Genomic DNA, 20539 nt, shown 5'->3' with positions numbered 1-20539 from the left:
AGGCTGCTATTGGGTTGCTACTGCCGGCTATCTTGAATGAGGCTCACAAAACTGTCCCTTCCTCCAGCTGGAAGCCAATGTCGGGCTTCCTCTTCAAGTGTTTTAAAAGTATTTGTCCCCCATCCATCAACCACATGTCAAGGGTTTGTTTTCACTGTTCTATACCTTTACCCCCAAATCCTAACCTATACTCTTTCCTCCATAGCCCACAGAAGTCCTTCACCACCTAAAAATATAAAGAAATAGTTGTTCCAGGGAAACCCTGCCAGGTCATCGCGGCACGAATTTGCTTCCTTTGCTCAGTGTCCTACTTCATCTGGACTGCCTGGATCTTCCAGTACTTAACTGGCTCAAGACCACCCGTCAGCTGTTGGCTGATTGCTGCCCTTCCCCACTAACACCAAAGATTCAAGGAAGCTCAGGTCTGGAAGAGGTAGTGGAGGCCACTGAGGCTAAACCCTGGCTCTCCTGATGAGGAGACTGAGGCGAGGCAAGAAGGGGAACTTGCCTTCCAGACTTCTGGTCCAAAGCTCTTTTCACCCAGCCCTGCGACGAGAGGTTGCCTGGCTCTGTACTTTCGGCCTCTAGCCTGCCTCCTTGTCAACAGGACACAATGGTTACGAAGTGAGTAAAACAGAGTACAAACTGAAAAAGCATCATGGCTACTCTAAGTGCAACTGCACTAGCACAGCAAAACTGCACTTGAGGCACATGCTTGGTACAGTGGTTAAGACACCACGTGGGGCCACCCGCACTCCCATACTGGGGTGCCTGGGTCCAACCCACAACTCAGCTCCTGGCTCCAGCTTCCTGTGCACCCTGGGAGACAGCAAGTGATGGCACAGGGACTTGGGTCCCTGCCACCACATGGGAGACCTAGGCTCCTGGTTTTAGCTTGGCTCAGCCCCAGCTGTTGCAGATATTTGCGAAATGGACCAGGTGATGGAAAATCTTTGCCTTTCTCTCTGCCTTTCAAATATAAACAAACAAACAAAATGCTTGAAAAGAATAAAACTGTACGGACACAAAAACACAAACTCATACAAAAAAAAATAAAACCCACTTCCATTCATATTATAAAACCAGCACACTCTGGGAAGCATAGAGGAAAAAATTAAAATAACCCATAATCACATCACCACAGATTGTTTGCATTGTATTATATTTACTTCAAGGATTGTCTTAAGTCATGCATGACAAAAAAATTTTAAAGTTACATATAAAGGAAAAAAGTAACATTTTAATTTTGAAATTCCCAAACCTATTAAAAATAACACTATATGATGTACTCAGTAAAGTATAAAGTAGAGCAATAGAAAAATAAAAGCTCATATCTCACGGCGTTAGAGACAAAGGGAGACCGGTTCCTGCGAAGGAGGAAGAGAAGGTGCTTACTAATGCACGGTCATTCATGTGTGATTCCGTAGAAGTGTCCTTCCAGCGTCACAGTGGCATTCCTTGAGCACATGGGCCGTGTCTGGTCATGGCTGTGCCTGTTCCCGGGCTTGTGAACCATCAAATGGACATGATCTCATGATCTTCCACAGCCCATGGCCAAGCAGCCATCAGCCATTCTCAGGCTTACCCCCGCTGGAAAAAAGGCAGATCATTCCATCACCCTGGGGCCCCCAGGCTGGGTCAGAGACAAGGACAGGATCAATGGAAGGCCAAAGACGGCACTGGTTTGGTTGCATCTCTAAAAACATGACTGAAGAAGGGAGTTGCTAAGCCTGTCATCCAGAACACTAAAACCAGATCCCTCAAGTCAAGCCCCAGACAAGGAGCGAGCCCTGGGTAAATGAGCTTTACATGCGATAAAGAGTGTCCTCATCCTGAGAGATGAGATGGGGCACATTAATGCACATACCCAGACTTCAGTGAGTTTTAGGGTCACAGGCTCTGCAGGAAGAGCCAACTCCTCGGCCCCGTTCTCCCCCAGGGGAGGGGTCAGGGGCTCACTTGTGTCAGAGATGGTTCCAGTTTCTCTGGAGGAGGCAATGTGGGGTCATGGCTGAGTGGTGACTCTGGCATCTGCCTATCTGGGTTGAAATCCTGGCTCTTCCAGGTACTCTGCAACACGGGGGGAAGCTAATTAATCCTGCTTTGCCTCTATTTCCCATCTGTAAAGTAAGGATAATAAAAGTCTACACCAGTGGCTGTTTTCACAGGGTTGTTGGGACCACGAAAAGTGATAATGTAAGTTAAGTGTTTGGCACAGTACCTGGAGCAAAGTCATTAGGGGCCTCCCATCACATATCACCTGTCCCCTTTCTCCCAACATATACACCAATGCTTCTGAACTTCATGAGAATGCTAATCTGCCATGCACAGCCTGGACAGCAGGGGTGTGCTCCTCGCCTAAAAGAGCTGACCTTGTGCCCAGAGTCTCGCAAACTCTGTAACTCACATAGGTCCTTCAGTTGTTTGCTTGCTCTGTCTGCCTGTCTATCCACCCATCCATCCATCCACCCATCCATCCATCCATCCACCCATCATCTATCATCTGTCTATTTATCTGTCATCTATCTCTAGCTCTTGTTCCATTTCTACTGGATTTCAAATCATGGGACATAAGCTCCTCTTTTATATGGTGCTTCTGAGTGACTCTCATGGCCCTTCTATGTGAATTAGGAAAGATACCCCCATCCCAAACAAATGCAGCCACACGGTCAGGTATGAATTTCAGCCTCACTTGCCCCTTTGACAGGCCCTTGTTTGCAGTGAACACCTGCCCCTTGCAGCCTGAATGGGGGCATGGAGTCCATGACACACCACCCCCTTCATCCTTCTTTCTTCTCTTCTTTTATCTTCTCCTTGAGCATCATCCTGAAGCATTCATAACCAGAAGCCTTAACTCATATGAGCCCATGAAAACAGATTTTTGGGTGAAATAAGGAATATCATCTAGGAATTAAGATTATCTAGAGGGGAGGGTGTTTAGCCGAGCAGAAGGCATTGTGTCCCGTATCATAGTGCCTGGATTCGATGCCAACTCCTGACTCAGTTTCCTGCCAGTGCAGACCCTAGGAGACAACAGGTGATACCTCAAATAATTGGTTTTCTGCCATGCGTGTGGAAGACCTGGATTGAATTTCGGTTCATGACTTCAGTCCAGCCCAGGGCTGGCTGTCACAGGCATTCGGGAAGTGAAACAATGAATGGGAGGGAGGGCTCTCTCTTTCTTTATCTATTTCTATCTATCTCTCTGCCTCTTAAATACACAAGTAAACTTTTTTTAAAAAAATTTATCTAGTATGTCAGTTAGGGTTCAGTCAGAATATTCTATTAAAATCTATTTTTTGATTTTTTTAATTTTTTTATTTAGTAAATATAAATTTCCAAAGTACAGTTTATGGATTACAATGGCTTCCCCCCCCCATAATTTCCCTCCCACTCGCACCCCTCCCATCTCCCGCTCCCTCTCCCATTCCATTCATTTCAAGATTCATTTTCTATTATCTTTATACACAGAAGATTGATTTAGTATATATTAAGTAAAGATTTCATCAGTTTGCACCCACACAGAAACACAAAGTGTAAAATACTGTTTCAGTACTAGTTATAGCATTACTTCACATTGGACAACACATTAAGGACAGATCCCACATGAGAAGTAAGTACACAGTGACTCCTGTTGTTGACTTAACAATTTGACACTCTTGTTTATGGCGTCAATAATCTCCTTAGGCTCTAGAGTCATGAGTTGCCAAGGCTATGGAAGCCTCTTGAGTTCGCCGACTTTGATCTTATTCCAACAGGGTCATAGTCAAAGTGGAAGTTCTCACCTCCCTTCAGAGAAAGGTACCTCCTTCTTTGATGGCCCCGTTCTTTCCACTGGGATCTCACTCACAGAGATCTTTCATTTAGGTTTTTTTTTTTTTTTTTTTGGCCAGAGTGTCTTGGCTTTCCATGCCTAAAATAAACTCATGGGCTCTTCAGCCATATCCAAATGCCATAAGGGCTGGTTCTGAGGCCAGAGTGCTATTTAGGACATCTGCCATTCTATGAGTCTGCTGTGTATCCCACTTCCCATGTTGGATTGTTCTCTCCCTTTTTGATTCTATCAGTTAGTATTAGCAGACACTAGTCTTGTTTGTGTGATCCCTTTGACTCTTAGACCTATCAGTGTGATCATTGTGAACTGAAATTGATCACTTGGACTAGTGAGATGGCATTGGTACATGCCACCTTGCTGGGATTGTATTGGAATCCCCTGGCACATTTCTAACTCCACCATTTGGGGCAAGTCCGATTGAGCATGTCCCAAATTGTACATCTCCTCCCTCTCTTATTCCCACTCTTATATTGAACAGGGATCACTTTTCAGTTAAAATTTAAACACCTAAGAATAATTGTGTGTTAATTACAGAGTTCAACCATTAAAATCTATTTTCAATGTAGGCATTTGGCTCAGCAGTTAAGTTGCTGCTTGAGAAGCCTGCATCCTTATTTGGAGTGTCTGGTTGGAGATGTGGCTACTCCACTTCTGATCCAATTCCTGCAAATGTGTACCCTGGGAGGCAGCAAATGACAACTCAAGTACTTCGTGCCTTGCCACCCATATGAGTGACCCAGATGGTATCCCAGGGTCCTGCCTTTGGCCTGGCCCAGTCCTGGTTGTTGCAGGAATTTGGGAAGTGATCCAGTGGATGGAAACCACCCCCCACCCCATCCCCCCATTCTGTATCTGGAGCTCATTCTCTGTCTCTCTCTCTGCCATTCTTTCAAATAAATATTTTTTAAAAATATTATCTCATTTAATATGCCTGGAACGTTATTATTAATTTTTTTGTTATCTTCAATTTAGAGATGGAGAAAGTAAAGGCCAGAGAGGTTAAAAGACCCACCCAATGACATACTGGTAGTGGGTGACACAAAATTCCTGTCTGTTTTACTGGAAAATCTATGTCTATAACCATAGTCAAGTACCTCATAGTTAGCATGATATAACTTAATGGTTAAAACAAGAGCTACTTAAAGTAATCAAATATTAAGATGTAATCAGATATTACCAATGCCATAGTTATACAAAGAATACTGTGAAGTAAATAAAATACGAATCAATATATTTATCAAAAGTGATCAAAGTATAATTAGGGTCGGTAATCAAATCAATCAAGTATTAATATGCATTAGCATTTTCAACATCTAATTATAGAGCACATAATCAAAATATAATGGTGACAGGGATAATAACAGCCATTCTTTAAGTAACTCTTCTAAAAGCCAACATCCTTACCCAACCATAGCCAAATCTAAACTTTAATGAATCTTATGAATGCCATCCAGAATCCTTCCCTGGCCCCATGAGGGCCCCTCTCATTAGGGAGTTCATATAATTTAAATTTTGAGATTCAAAGAGGGCTTTATGAATAATTACATCACATAAATTGGTCCCATATACATTCAGGTATATAAATATCCTACCTGTAATCAGCTTTGTTCTCAATTTTTAAAAATTTCAACCCAAATTTTAAAAAGTAAGTCAGGCCCTATTTTACACAAAACTGATGCCACATATTTGAAATATAATGGCCAGTGAAACAAAATTCCTCATCTTACAGTTTTCTACTAAAAAAGTGAATATTAGAAAATCAAGCTCAATGCAATAAGCTATATGTGGGGACAAAATAGGATGCTATGAAAGCATAAAGAGAGAGAATTATCACAGTTATACAATGTATCACCCTTAAAACAACAACAGTCTTCTTATAGCTCATGATTTTGTGGATCACAAATTTAGGCAGGGCCTAACTGGGTGACTCTTCTATGAACCATGGCATCAATGTAGATGACTCATCATCATAGCCTTGGTGGGCAGGCTGGTCTGGAGGATATGAGACAACCCAACCACATCTGGCAATGGTTGGAAAGCTGGATAAGTGCACCTGCGCTTATCCACTGGAGCACCTACATGTGGCCCCTCCACTATTGCAGCCTTGGGTACACGGATTTCTTACATGGCAGCTCCGGGCTTCAAAACTGAGTGTTATAGCAATTAGAGTGCAAGCTGCATAAACTCTTATGGCCTAGCTCTAGAAGTCATACACTTTCACTTCTACCATACTCAACTGGTTGGAGCAGTCATGTGTGCAGCAGACTCAAAGGCAAGTGATATGATCCCTACCTCTCTATGGAACTAGTGTCAAACAGTTTGCAGTCTTATTTTAAAATCGTGCCCAGAATCAAAGCCAGACTTTGAGAATAGAGAAAGGATTCTTTAGCTGAAAGGTAGTACAAATCAGCTCACAGAACAAGGGGAGAGGGAAAAGAAAAATTTTCCAAAGGCCCCTAAGATGATATAAAGTATGGATTATTCAAGGAAGTGAAAATGATGAAGCAGGGAGAATAGGGGAAGAATGGGAAAGAAATTGCACTAAACAGATACAGCAGTGATACTGAGTTCAGAATCTGGAAGTGTTTGAGTTCCTATTCTGGCACACAAAATATGTTCAATAAATGAGAATGAATAAGAAATGAATGGGGGCCGGCACTGTGGCACAGCGGACAAAGCTGCCGCCTGCGGTGCAGGCATCCTATATGGGCATCGGTTCGAGTCCTGGCCGCTCCACTTTTTTTTTTTTGGCAGTCAGAGTGGACAGTGAGAGAGAGAGAGAGAGAGAGAAAGGTCTTCCTTTGCCGTTGGTTCACCCTCCAATGGCCGCCGCGCTGCAGCCGGTGCACCGCACTGATCCAAAGCCAGGAGCCAGGTGCCTCTCCTGGTCTCCCATGGGGTGCAGGGCCCAAGCACTTGGGCCATCCTCCACTGCACTCCCGGGCCACAGCAGAGAGCTGGCCTGGAAGAGGGGCAACCAGGACAGAATCCAGTGCCCCAACCGGGACTAGAACCCGGTGTGCCAGCGCTGCAAGGCGGAGGATTAGCCCATCGAGCTGCGACGCCGGCCCCGCTCCACTTCTAATTCAGCTCTCTACTATGGCCTGAGAAAGCAGTAGAAGATGGCCCATGTGCTTGGGCCCCTGCACCCTGTAGGAGACCCAGAAGAAGCTCCTGGCTCCTGGCTCCTGGCTTTGGATTGGTGCAGCTCTGGCCATTGTGGCCATGAGAGTGAACCAGCAGATGGAAAATCTACCCTACCCTCTCTCTCTGCCTCTCCTTCTCTCTCTGTGTAACTCTGACTTTCAAAATAAATAAATCCTTTAAAAAAATAAGAAATGAATGAAAGAACATACAACGTTATCTTGAGTAGGAAGAATGGTATGATTATCTATTGTGGTGTTTTCAGGCTTAATGGAACAGAAATTCTGGGACAGAATATAGGCTGCATTTCTTACATAGCTGTGATACAGTACATTACAACCTAGTACACATAAGTGTGTGTGTGTGTGTGTGCATGCATATTGCACCCGCATGGGAGACCAGGAGAAGCACTTGGCTCCTGGCTTTGGATCAGCGTGGTGCACGGGCCGCAGAGGCCATTGTGGGGGTGAACCAACAGGAAAGGAAGACCTTTCTCTCTGTCTCTCTCTCTCACTGTCCACTCTGCCTGTCAAAAAAAAAAATAACATTAACCCTCATTACATAAAGGTAATACACTCCAACATCTAATCTAGTCTCTTCAACCTTGTTTGATTTTCTAAATGCTGTTCACAATCCACTGCATTGGTTCAAGATTCACCAATGCATTGAAATCCACTGTTTGAAAGACACACTCCAGAAGGGTCAAATCAAGACCTGAAACGCCCAAGTGCAAGTTGACTTAGCTTCCATATGCATTTCACACAGTTGTAGTCAGATATGCAAAAGGTGAAAAGTGGAGTCTATTTTATGATATAAACAGAATACTTAAGACTGTGTAACTTAGAAAGAACAGAGTTTAATTCTTATCGTTCTGGAATCTGAGAAGCTGAGCCGAAGGACTCGTATCTGGTTGAGGGCCTTCTTGAGCCTCTTCCAATGGCAGAAGACAGAAGGATAAGAGGCCCATTCAGGCATGAGCCCACACTCGCACACCCACAGGGGTGGCAAAGAGGCCAAATGCATCCTCTTATCAGGAACCCACTCCTGGGGTTATGAGAGCAGAACCCAACACCCAATCATTTCCACAAGGTCCCACCTCCCAACATTGCTCCAAACAGGAACTTTGGAAAAGTTTCACAAAATGTATCCTCTATTTTCTTCCATTTTCTGTGCTGCAAATCTAACTTTGCACCAAGCATCATTATTTTCAAGCTGTGGGTAAGGAAAGGGGAGTCTCTAGGAAGTGGATGGGGAGAGGGATACCAGTTGTCAGCTCCGTCTCCCACTCATTTCTTCCTCTCCCTCTCTCAGTGCCCTGGAGGCTGCCCTGTTAGGATTGCATCACCCAGCTTCCCTGATCTTTACCTCCCAGTTGGACTTGACCACTGAGTGCCACTGGTCAGAAATCAAAGAATGAGAAGAAAGAGGAATTGAGGTATTTAGCACTCTATTTCCTATCTGCTGGGCCACATTTTTGGCAGTGGCTGCATTCCACTGTGACCACAGTTTCTGTCTCACTGACTCTGTAACATCAGCCCCTGCCCCACTGCCTCTCTGTAAATAAATCCTTCATTAAACCCTCTTCAGTTAGATCTTTCGAGTGCACCATGTATCTTCTGAATGACCTGAATGGCCCAAGAGGTCATGGGAAAGAGGGCCCAGAACCCCTTGTATTTGTGTACCTGAGACCAAGGGGGAGAGTTAAAGGGCTGGAGTGACACTGCTGGGCATCCTAGACATAATAGAGCATGTTACCCCTCACAGATAACCCTACACGGATCTTGATATCGAAGCCAAAGGCAAGTCCTGCTCGCCACTAGGCCCCCAAATCTCTCATAATTCTAAATTATTATCTGAAATTCCTTTAACCAAAGATAGAGTATTTGATTGATTAATCAGACATTTAAAACTTGAAAATACAAACTCCTTCCAGAGAAAACCAATGAGAGTGAACATATTTGAGGTTCTAATGGGGCTAAACTTACAGGGTCAGTGCCTGTCCCCTGAATGAGCATGGCCTTGGCACTCAGGCACACATGGAGGAGAACAGGAGAGATAGAGGCATGACAGTGTGCTACAATGAATGCATGTTTTGGTCTTCCTTTCATTTTATGGCACATAGCTCTTTAAATCCTTGGAATCTCAAGGGTGTTGTTTTTAATTATTTTGATTTTTTTTGGAAGAGAGACAGGGAAACTGTCTGGTTCACTCCTCAAATGCCTTCAACTGCCAGGGCTGGGCCAGGCCAAGGCCAGGAACCAAGAACTCTATTCTGGCAAGAACCCAAGTTCTTGCTGCCTCCCAGGGTGTGCATTAGCAGGAAGCTGGATTGGGAGAGGCAGCAGGATGCAAACCAAGAATTCTAATGTGGGATACAACATAGGATAGGGTATCCTAAGCCAGAACTTAACCCACTAAGCGGACTTAGCCACCGCATGAAATGTCTGCCCAACAAGGGTTTTTTATGTTAATGAGATGACCAATGGCAGAGGGCTTCTGGTTAGCCTCAGCATAAGGACCTGTTTCCAAGAGAACTAACCAAGTGACTGAAAGGTTAGAACGTTTGACCCCACCCCCAGACCTCTGGGGAGGTAGAAAGACTGAAGGTTGAGCCAATCACCAGTGGCCAATGATTTAATCAATCACACCTAAGCAATGACTCCTCCATAAAAACTGAAATGGACAAGCTCTGAGTTTATCAGTTGCTGAACACGTGGAGGTGCTTTAGGGTGGTGAGCTGAGAGAGGGCCAGGAGCTCTGAGCCCCTCCACCCAGGGGCTTGCCCTGTACACTTCTGCCAGCTGATTCTTCCAGGGTTGGGTCCCTTTTATAATAAGTAGGTAATAAACAGTAAATATAATAAGTGATAAATAGTTAAGTGCTTTCCTGAGTTCTGTGAGCCACTCAAGCAAAGGATGATTTTGTCTGTTAACAGAGCATATTCAAGGAGGGGTCATGGGCATCCCCAGTGTGTAGTGAGTGGGTTAGAAGCTCAGGTGTGTAATCCCCTTAAAACACAGGACCTTCAGCCCCTCTCATTCCCCCCACCCAGCAACACAGAAAACTCTTCGGACTGCAAGGCCCAGGGCTGCTCCTTGTTCTCGGCCAGGCCTTTCCTTCCTCCTCTCCCTCACCCTTGCCCCCCCCCCCCGCCGCCGCCCCTAAACCCCACCCCTCACCGCCGCCTCCTTCCTTCCAAGTTCTCACTCTGACCACTACCTTGTAAGTGAACTATGCTGAATGCACAACACTAAACTAATTAAAATCAACCCTATGTGAGGTCTCGGGTTGCAGCCAATTGCACACTACCTTTGCAATTGTTCCTATATCTGTGAGCCACCAGTATACTATCCTTAAATCAACTCATTCTTTAACTTAAGCCCTAATTGAACTTCATGCTAAACAGACACATCAGCAAAATCATACATTGAATGTAGCCATGCTACTTTTTCTTATTATACACGATAATAAATACATGAGGCCTATTTAACATGTGTGTGCTATAATATGTATTAAAAGATATTTGTTAGCATGTGACTTAAAATAGTCTCTCTCACCACACAGACATGTCTGCCATCCCCTGAGCAACACTGCTGGAGAGCTTATTCTCAGGAGTCCAAGGCTCTTAAGCTGGTAAGAGAAAGAGGGAGGGGGAGACTTCTCGGGAAAGGGATAGCTGGTGACCAAGGCAGACTATAATTAAGTCCCAGAGCACGCAGCCACGCAGGAAACAAGATGAGAGGTCAGAGGAACAGAGAGCCCCGTAGGGGAGAGAAGGGCTGATGGGTGAGGAAAGATTAATCTACACTGAACAGATTGGTTTGGAGGTGATACTTTCAGTCTTCCAAAGGCTCCCCAAAGCCACAGGATAAATGGTGACCTGCCCAGCACCCCCAGCCCTGCGTGATGAGCTCTGGCCCATCCCTCCAATCAAATCTCCCAGAATTCTTGTGGAGGATCTCTTATACAGGCTGTCGGTTGTTCCTAAAGTTCGCCATCTTTTGTGGAGCCCAGTGTGCCTGCACAGGTTACTCCCCTGCCTGGAAAACTTCCCTCCACCTCTGTCCTTGGAGCAGTTTCCCTCCAGTGTTTCCAATTCAGGTCAAACATGCCCTCCCCGTCGTGACTGCTGGTTGCTGTGCCAGTGCCCTTGTATGAGTCAGGAAGATCTGTTCCCTCTGAGAAGATGTAGGCAGAAGATGGAGAGGCCGAGCACTTGGTGAGCACACAGTACCTTGTATACATGAAAACACAACCTTTCCCTGCCGTGGACACATCCATGCACCAGGGCCCATGAGTTGGATTTCCAGTCCACCTGGCCTAGCACCCTTTGCGCAGTGCACATTCTGCACAATGGAATTGCCTTCTCCCCGGAATACAAATTCATATTTTCTCAGCAGTGTGCATTGATTTATTCACATCCTCCAGTAGACAGTCAACAATCTGAAGGTGGAAAGCGCTTCATCTATCTCTCTATCTCTGGCAATGAATAGAGTATCTATAAACTGAAACAGAATAAATATTTGCAGGGTAAGTGAATTCTTGTGCATGTTGGAATAGTTCAGAAGGCAGAAGGCACTGGGGGAGCCTTGCAGAAGGGGAATGAACACAAATGAGAGTGGGTTTTAACTCAACATCTGCCCACACTGCCCAATACACAAGCATTTCAATATCTTATATAGTGTACAAGTGGTCACAGAGTGCAGTGAATTGCAATAACAAATATTAACCTGGACAGAAAAACTACTTGTCCCTTCTATTCCAAACATGAATCAGTTGCTTAAGTCAGGTGCTGTGTCTGTCTCATCTCCTGCTACACCCCCCCTAAAGCCTACATATACTACTGTTCAGCAAATACTGATTGGGATCGGCATCAAGGCACAGCAAGTTAGGCAGCCAACTGGAACACCCACATCCCATATCAGAGGGCCAGTTCAAATCTCAGTTGCTCTGCTTCCAACTTCCTGCTAATGCGCCTGGGAAGGCAGCAGATGATGGCTCAAGTACTTGGGTCCCTGCTACTCATGTGGGAGATGTGGATGGGGTTCCAGGCTCCTGGCTTCAGCCTGGCTCAGCCCTGGCTGTTTCAGCCATTTAGGAAGTGAACCAGCAAATGTAAGATCTACTCTCTCTCTCCCTTTCTGTCATTCTGCCTTTCAATAAATAAAGAAATAAATATTTTCGAAAATAAAAAGAAATACTGACTGAACAAGTAGATGAAGTATATGCTCCTTGCCTATTTCATCGTACATGAGCTTTTCAAATGAAAGGAATCCAGGTTTCGCACTGCAGTTAAAGGCGAAGTTGACATAATGATTCAGATATACCAAAAACAAAAAGATGTTTTGTTAATAGAACTGTTGCAGTTGGGGCACCGGATTCTATCCCGGTTGCCCCTCTTCCAGGTCAGCTCTCTTCTGTGGCCAGGGAGTGCAGTGGAGGATGGCCCAAGTGCTTGGGCCCTGCACCCCATGGGAGACCAGGATAAGTACTTGGCTCCTGCCTTCGGATCAGCGCGATGCGCCGGCCCCAGTGCACCGGCCACGGTGGCCATTGGAGGGTGAACCAATGGCAAAAGAAAGACCTTTCTCTCTCTCTCTCTCTCTCTCACTGTCCACTCTGCCTGTCAAAAAAAAAAAAAAAAAAAAAAAAAAGAAAGAAAGAACTGTTCATGTCATGCCCTAGAGCCCCCTTCCTATTGATGGTATAAAGGAAACTTAAACGTGCCAGCGGAAGATAACTCACCCTCTTCTCATCTGAAATGTACCCCTTTGGTCTAACTTTGTCTCTCGGGAATAAATATTTGTTCCATTCAAAGATCACAAGATCTCTTGGGGCCATTTCTCTCCTCCAAAGGGTTTTCCCTGGATGCGAGGGGCCGCTCCCCTATCCTCAACCCCATCCTCTGCTGGGCCCTGCTGTGGTGTGGGTGGTTCCCACCGTGCGTCCTGTGTGGGTCTCCACCGAAGAACAGCAGAACCCACCCGGTTATCCTGAGGACCGTGGGTCCCGGACTGCTAAAGCCTCTTTCTGGCCCCAGACTCTTCCTTAGCCCTTGAGGCCAGCATCTCAGCCCCACACATGTTCACTGCCTTCTGAGAGCCATCATCTGAATACGTCACGCAGACATTCCCACAATGCCCCAAGGCAGCTCCATGAAGCGCCAGCTCCACATTAGACACAAGGCTCCTCTAAGGGAGCTGGGGGATTTGCCAGATGATCCCTGTGATGCTATGCACAAGTCCTGCACAGTATGAGTCCTCACAGATGCCTGGGCTTGATTTTACCATCCCCCCTGCAAGGGGAGGCTTCTCCAGTCCTCTCTCATGCTTCCTTCAACTCTTTGCCAGCCTCCAGCCCCCAGAAGGCTGGAGGGTTTATTTTTGGTTTATAATAAGACTGTCTGTTCAGATCACCAATTTGAGCCCCTCTGCTCTTGAGGTGCAAAAGAGAAGTTTTTGTAATTTACAAATCCCCATTTATTCCCAAGGAATAATTCTGCTGCATCAGCAAATTTAACTGTCCAAACCCAAAAAGCCCCTCTCCATCTTCTCCCTTCTGCACCCCATGCTCCGAGGGTCTTTACCCTCAAATGACTCCAAATCCTTGTCAGAGGCAGACATGTAGCCGAGTGGTTAAGACACAAGCTTAAGACTCACATGTTCCCCATCCGAGTGCCTGGACTGAGTCTCGGCTCTTGCTCCTGACTCCAGCTTCCTGCTAACACAGATCCTGGGAGCAGGAGTGATGCGTCCAGAGATTGGGTTCCTGCCACCCGCATGGAGCCTGGATTGAGTCCCCAGATTTCCACTTTGGCCTGGCTCAGCCTCAGCTACTGTGGTCATTTGAGGAGTGAACCAGTGGCTGGCAACTGCCTCTCTACCTCTCTTTCTCTGCCTTACTCTCCCTGTCCTTCTGCCTCTCAAATCAATCAATCCCTGTTACTGGACCCTGCCTGGACCAAATCATCACTGCAGCCAGCCTCCACCAGCTGGCCAACCATTGCCTTGAATATGAACTGGAGACTAGAGTCAGGCCACAGCTGATGTTGGCCCTACAAAGGCAGGCGGAGTCAGGGTCACGGTCAGCATTAGGGAGGATACACCTATGGCAGTTGCTCCAGAACCAGAAGGAAGTGGAGAAAGAATGGGACAAACGCACCAAAGGGGGCAACACCCAAAGCCACAGGGCCCTAAGGAGTGAAATAGGGATAAATAGCTTTCCAGGTCCCATGAGGCAGGGCCACACTTCCGGACTTTCTCACTCAAAGAGTCTCTTGAATACCATATTCCTAGGAGGCTAGTTGGGGGAATTCCTGCCCTTACTAACTGGGATGTTGGAAAAAGATATGGTCTAGTGAGTGAGTGGGTAAGGGAGTGAGGCTGTGAGGGAGTGGGTGAGGGAGTGAGAGAGTGGGTGAGGGAGTGAGCATGTGAGTGAGTGAGTGAGTGAGTGGGTGAGTGGGCAGGTGGCTGACTAAGTTATCATTTCCTAAGCCATCCCTCAGGAGTTCCGAGTGGGTAACACACACCCAAGCTCACTCTGCCTCCTTCAGGGCCGAGCACCCACCCACGGAAAGCTGGCTCCCCAGGAGTCCCGAGCACGGCCTGTTGACAGACAAAGCTGGGCTTGGTGCTGACCGCGCTCAAGGAGAACAGCAGGGTCTCGGGGTGAATGCGGGTGGGGATCAGCACACAACACCCCCGAACTGATGGAAACAGCATGGCTGCAATTTTGGTGCTGGAGATTCAAAGACTTGAGGCACAACCTCTTGCTGTTGGTTTGCACGAGAGAATTGGGCAGAGTCTTCTGGGGAGCTCCCATAGCAAGTAGTGAAGACATTCTACTGGATAAGAGACTTCCGGAAATACTAAGTCATGCTAATGGAACCAGAAGGTAGCACAAAGTTATGTTAAAGAGGAAAACATTGGAATGTAAAAAGGAAACGCTTTGACAAATTAAATTTAGGAGTTTATTTGCGCAAAGGATTCACAAACGGGACAAACCAGAAGAGGGAGCTCCCTTTGCAACATGGTCTCGGAGTCTTTATAGACAGAAAGAGGAAGTGAGTTATAGGAACAGCTTGCCTGGTCCTAGCTGGACATTTGCTTGACAGCCCGTGATTGGCAGAAACTGGTCGCTGTGACTGGCCGACACTCACTTATTAGAAAATATACCCCTAATTAGGCTCTCTGCTTCCACACTAAGCTGGATTGCAGTTTCTTACTTAGCAACTCAAGGTCGAGAGATAGCCCCAGGTCAAGTTTAGATTCCAGAGCTCAATGTTTAGGCTAAGTGGAGGGCAGACAGTCTCAGTTCTCCACGGGACTGAATATTCAGATGGCACTACACTACCAGGCCTCCTTGGGAAAGCCCCTTCAGTCTCTGTGGGCAAAGCCACGTCTCCCAGCCGAGGATGGCACAGGTAACTTATGACAACCTGAGAGGGTCAGGTAAGGCTTCTCAGAGGAGCAAGCGCCTATACTGAGACATTAGCAGGGCCAGGGAGTATGCCCGTGGGTGCAGGAGCCATGGTCCACGACCAGAGGCAGCAGGGGCCTGGGACTGGGAGAGAGAGCAGTGAGTGGGGGAACTGCCTGCCTTCCAGGAGGCCGGGCTGAAGCTGTAGAACAGACCACGGTAAACCGTGTAGATCGTGTGTGCCAACAAATTTGGCCTTTTCCATGAAGGCGATATGAACTGGAGGATTTGAAACAGAAAAGGAAACCAGGATCCCACACACATTTTTATAGCATCGTCTGGGTGGTTGGAGAACAGAAAAGGCAGAGAAAATAGCTGCACCATGTATGGGGCCACAAAGATGCATTTTCGTGTCCCCTCACTTCAGAATTGCAAGTTCATAGGGCCACAGAACCTCTGGGTTGAACAGAACCCTGAAAATCACGCAGGCCGGCCCCTCCCTTGCACACTGTACTGCAGAGCTGCAAGGAGCCCTCTCCCTGCCCTGGGGCCCCAAGGGGAGGTGGACAGGGGTCAGAGGGGGCCCAGCAGGCGTCCCTCACTGGGGGAGGCTGGGAGGCCAAGCAGCAGACCCTGGGAAACAAAATTCTCTTCCAGCCACCCACCCACCCAAGGCGGGATGGACTCCCCTCGCCAACTGATCAGATCCAAGCAAAACACACGCCTTTCAAAACACGGGGAAACATGTACCCAGAATGTGCTGTAACAACTCCAAAGCCAATTACGCTCCATCTAATCTAACCAGAGCTGATTTCCTCAGGTGGCCCAGCGAGAGGTCAAATGGCCATTCCCGAGGATTTCCACAGAGCTCAGCCAGAACACGAAGTTCCCGGCGCGTCCCCGGGGCCGCTAGCTCAACGGCCCAGGAGTTAAGCAGTTGAATCTTTTAATTTCCCTCCCTCCCCTGATAATTATAAATATAACACTGCAGTGAACTACAGCAAACTCCCCGTGAGGTGAGGGGTCAGTGTTCATTCACAAAGGAAACAAACAGAAATCCTCTACATTTGACTGTTCCACATGTGCACGATTTTCACTGATGAGGACCTGGAAAAAGAAACCCAGGAGGTATTATTTACCGAGGAAAACACTCTGCACGTCCACAGCCGTCTCGGTACAGAAACCCCGTTTTGCTTCTGTGCAGTCGGCACCACTTCCGGTAAACTGCGGTCTCTCGCGCTCTCAATTCATGGAGGGTCTGAGGGCGCCCTCTGGAGGAAGTTTATTCTTATTGCACCCACACACAGGTGAACCAGGCATAGGAGACTTGAGATCATGCATTTCTCAGGGTATGTGTGCAAAATCTAGGCCCACTTTTGGCTTCTCTTTTTATGCATGTCATTTGTTATTCACATCCAAAAACAGTGCTGCTGATCAGAATAAGACCTGGGTGGGTTGAAGTTCAATGAGCACTATTAACCATCAAGGAGGTACTTTTCTGGAGAGAGTGTCCGGCCTAGTGGGTGAGGCCCCTGAATCTCATACCTGAGGCCTGGGTTGCCGTCTTGTCTCTGGCTGCAGACTCCAGTTCCCTGCTAATGTGCACTCTGGCAGAGAGCAGGCGACGGCTCAAGTAACTGAACTGCTGTCACCCATGTGGGAGACCTGGATCGGCTCCATCCTAGCCCTGTCATCACACAAATTTGGGGAGTGAATCAGTGGAGGAGAGAGTGCTTGCTCTCTCTCTCTCTCAAATTAATAATGATAATAATAAATGCAGAGAAGATGCTTCTTCCGCTGCTGCGGCAGCCTCCAGAGAAGACGAGAGCTCGGCCTCTGCCTACCAACTCAACCAGGAGGTGGCCTCATAAGTCCATACCGTGGCATGGCTGGGAGTGAGTCTGCCACTCCCTCAAAGCAGCCTCACTGCCCTTCCCTGAGGTTCCCGAAGCCACAGCAGAGGCCAATCGACGTCACACAGACTCCAGGCACCCACAAGACCCGGGCAAATCACACAAGCCCTTAAACAAAGGCTGAGGAAACCCTGGAAATTTTTTAATTATTTGAAAGAGTTAGAGAGAGAGAGAGAGAGAGAGAGAGATCTTCTATCTACTGGTTCACTCCCCAGATGGTCACACTGGCCAGAGCTGAGCCCATCCAAAGCCAGGAGCTTCTTCCTGATCTCCCAGGTGGGTGCGGGGGCCCAAGGATCTGTGCCATCCCCTGCTGCTTTCCCAGGTGCATTAGCAGGGAGCAGGATCAGAAGTGGAGCAGCCAGGACTCAAACTGGTGCCCATTCGGGATGCCCGCACTGCAGGCCAGGGCTTTAACACACTGTGCCACAGCACCTGCCCCTACCCTGGTAATTTTTACCAGGAGTTGTGAAATAAAGGGGACAAAAACCTGTAAAACTTTAATATAAATGCTCTTTGAACTCTTTCTTCTTCCCAAATACAATGCTGAGGATTAAGAATAATGGGGTTACATCCAAGTGTGAAAATTCACTTCAAATAGATGAATAATCCATGTGTGTGTGAGAAGATCTAACATATAGTGACTGGGAAGGATGTCTTAGCTTTCTGTTTAACTTTTTAAAAAATTATTTGAAAGGCAGAGAAACAAGAAAGAAAGAGACTGACAGACCTCTTCCATGCATTAATTCATTCCCCAAATTTCCACCTGAGTTGAGCTAGGCCAAAACTTGAAGCCCAGAACTCAATCCAGGTCTCTGATGTGGGTGATGGTGTCCCAGGTTCTCGGGCCATCACCTCTGCCTCTGAGGGTGCATTAGCAGGAAGCTGGAGTCAGAAGGGGAGCTGGGACTTGAACCCAGGCACTCCGCTGTGGGACACAGGCATGAGAACGAGAGTCTTAATCAGCATACCAAGCGTCCACCTGCCCCAGTATGCCTCATCTTGAAGTCATTCAAGTGTCATTTTAAAAAATGTCTTGTACTTATAGGCTTATAGAGAATTTGGGTGTTTTTGTTGTTGTTTGTTTAACACGCCGGAAATACTTTAAGAGTGATCCCTGGTTATTATCTTAACAAAATACTGAGTAAAATCTCGTTAAATTGAATGGAAATGAGTGGGGAAAATAAACCTTGAATTAAGTAGGTTTCAATGGTGTGGTTTTTAAAAAAAGAAGACGAGGAGGAGGAAGGGGTGGAGGAGGAAGAAAAACAAATTGGCATCTGGAGAGTTCACGGACGGCAATTGCTTGAAATTGTGTCGAATCCTCCGCTCACGATGCTACTTCCTCTTGCTGCTGCTGTGAAGCGGGAGGGAGAAGTTTTCACAGCCAGAAAACCCTGGATCCCAGGCCGCCTGGGGAAGGGGTCTCAGCCCGCCAGCCGAAGTGGAACGTCCTGGTGTCTCCCGTGTCGTGAGCCCCTGTTCCACCAGGGGGCAGAAGCGTGACCCGAGTCCACCGCAGTTCCCGCGGATTTCTCCGGGTGGGCGCCTGCAGGGCCCGGAGCGAGGCTTCCGAGGTCACCGGCGGGCGGCCGGTACCCGGTCCGGGGGTTACCTGCGCGGCCGGTACCCGGTCTGCGGGTTACCTGCGCCATGTCCTCCCCAGCGCCCCGCGGCTGTGCGTGTCCTGAGGCTCCCCGGGCCACACTACAGCCACAGCCTTGGGGTCCTGGCTCTGCCTGGAAAAGGGATCACAGATCTCTCTACACTTGGACCCCCAACCCCAAAAGTACTGGCTCGTGTCCCCCGACCCTTGTCCCCAGCTCACCCGGAAGGTGAGGTGTAAGGGCCTCCCTTCTGGGGAACCCAGAAGATTCCCTCAGCAACGTGGTCTGCAGAATCTGTCGACTCAGGGTCGGGGTGGGGGGAGCAAGAGGGTCGCCTCGCCCTAAGCCTCAGGGTTTTCTACCCTCTGAGACCCCTCCAGAGCCCCCGTGGCTGATGTGGGTGAAATAGGCAGCTTGTGACCTGGAAGTCACAAGCCCCCATGTGTGATTCTCTCATCCCACTTGTCAGTCAGAACGCCCCCTTTCCCAGGATGCATCAGCTTCATCCGGGACACCTGGGGGGGGGGGGTGACGCCATGAAAATACGGAGTGTGAGGTCCACGGGAACTTGTGGAGGTGACACGTAATTCCCAGGTAGCTTCATGCCTGCAGGGAGAGGCACCACCCTGAGCTCAAAGAGCAAACCAACAACTGGAAGAGGCTCTCCCTAATGGAAGAGCTAATGGAAGAGGTTCTCTCTAATGGAAGAGGCTCCCTATCCCGCCACAGAAAGCGGGAGGGGGTGCCAGGCGCCCCTTCCTTCAGTCATCTTCCCGCCCACCGCCCGCTCAAGGCAGGTATTTCCGCGTGGGGCAACCCTGCTCCTGTGTGTGTGTCCACTGTCCCTTCTTTGAATGAAAGTTGCCTTACCTTTGTCAGCACTTGGAATTCCGGTCTTTGCGCGTGACAAGAGCCTGGAGTAAAACTCTCCTAATACCTCCCCCACCCCCACCCACATGAGAACCACCCTAGATGCTGGGGACAGGGTGGGGAGGGCCAGAGTAAGGGGACGACTGGGAGGCGGGGCAGGGAGCATCGCTCCCCTCCACAGCAGGGGAGCCCCGCTCCTGATTGGCGAAGCCTCAGTTTCCCCTCTATCAGAACGGGGACATGGTGTCCCTCCCCGTTTAACTCCCGGCCAGGCGCCTTACAGTCCGCTGCCCCTTCCGATAGCGATGGAAGCAGCAGGCCCAGCAGCCCGAGCAACTGCTCGCCGGCGGAGGAGAGGCACGGGATGGCGCCCCCAGGGGACCCCTCCTGGGAAATGAAGCCGAAAGAGCATCCGGGCAGACTGCGATGGGGACAAGTCAAGGTGTGGCCCAAGGATGAAGACACAGAGTGGCCGGGGCTGCTTCAGCCACACACACAGGACATGCATCTCGGGAAGACGGCCCTAGGGGCTGCCCAGCCAGAGCCACACACCGGGTAACACAGGGGCGGCCGCGGGGCCCGGCGGCTGGCCTTGACGCCTCGCTCCTGCCACCTGCTGGGCAAAGCCCCAAGGTGCGGCCTGATTCTCTGTTTCCACTTCACCTGCCATCCATTTCACCGTCTCCCGACCCAAACTTGTTTCATTTTAAAGTGACATTTCTTTGATTTCGTGTCTTTAGCAACATTAT

The 20539-nt window shown here is 48.2% G+C and overlaps 1 pseudogene; it reads left to right on the top strand.

The window, feature by feature from the left end:
• The window catches only part of LOC103346045 (mediator of RNA polymerase II transcription subunit 8-like), a 32466-nt pseudogene extending 13647 nt beyond the window's left edge, over positions 1-18819 (top strand).
• The last annotated feature ends 1720 nt before the right edge of the window (positions 18820-20539 follow it).

Source organism: Oryctolagus cuniculus, chromosome 2 (assembly GCF_964237555.1).
Source record: "Oryctolagus cuniculus chromosome 2, mOryCun1.1, whole genome shotgun sequence".
NCBI classification, from domain to species: domain Eukaryota; kingdom Metazoa; phylum Chordata; class Mammalia; order Lagomorpha; family Leporidae; genus Oryctolagus; species Oryctolagus cuniculus.
The sequence above is the reverse complement of the archived record's forward strand: the minus strand, read 5'-3'. Positions and strand labels throughout refer to the sequence as shown.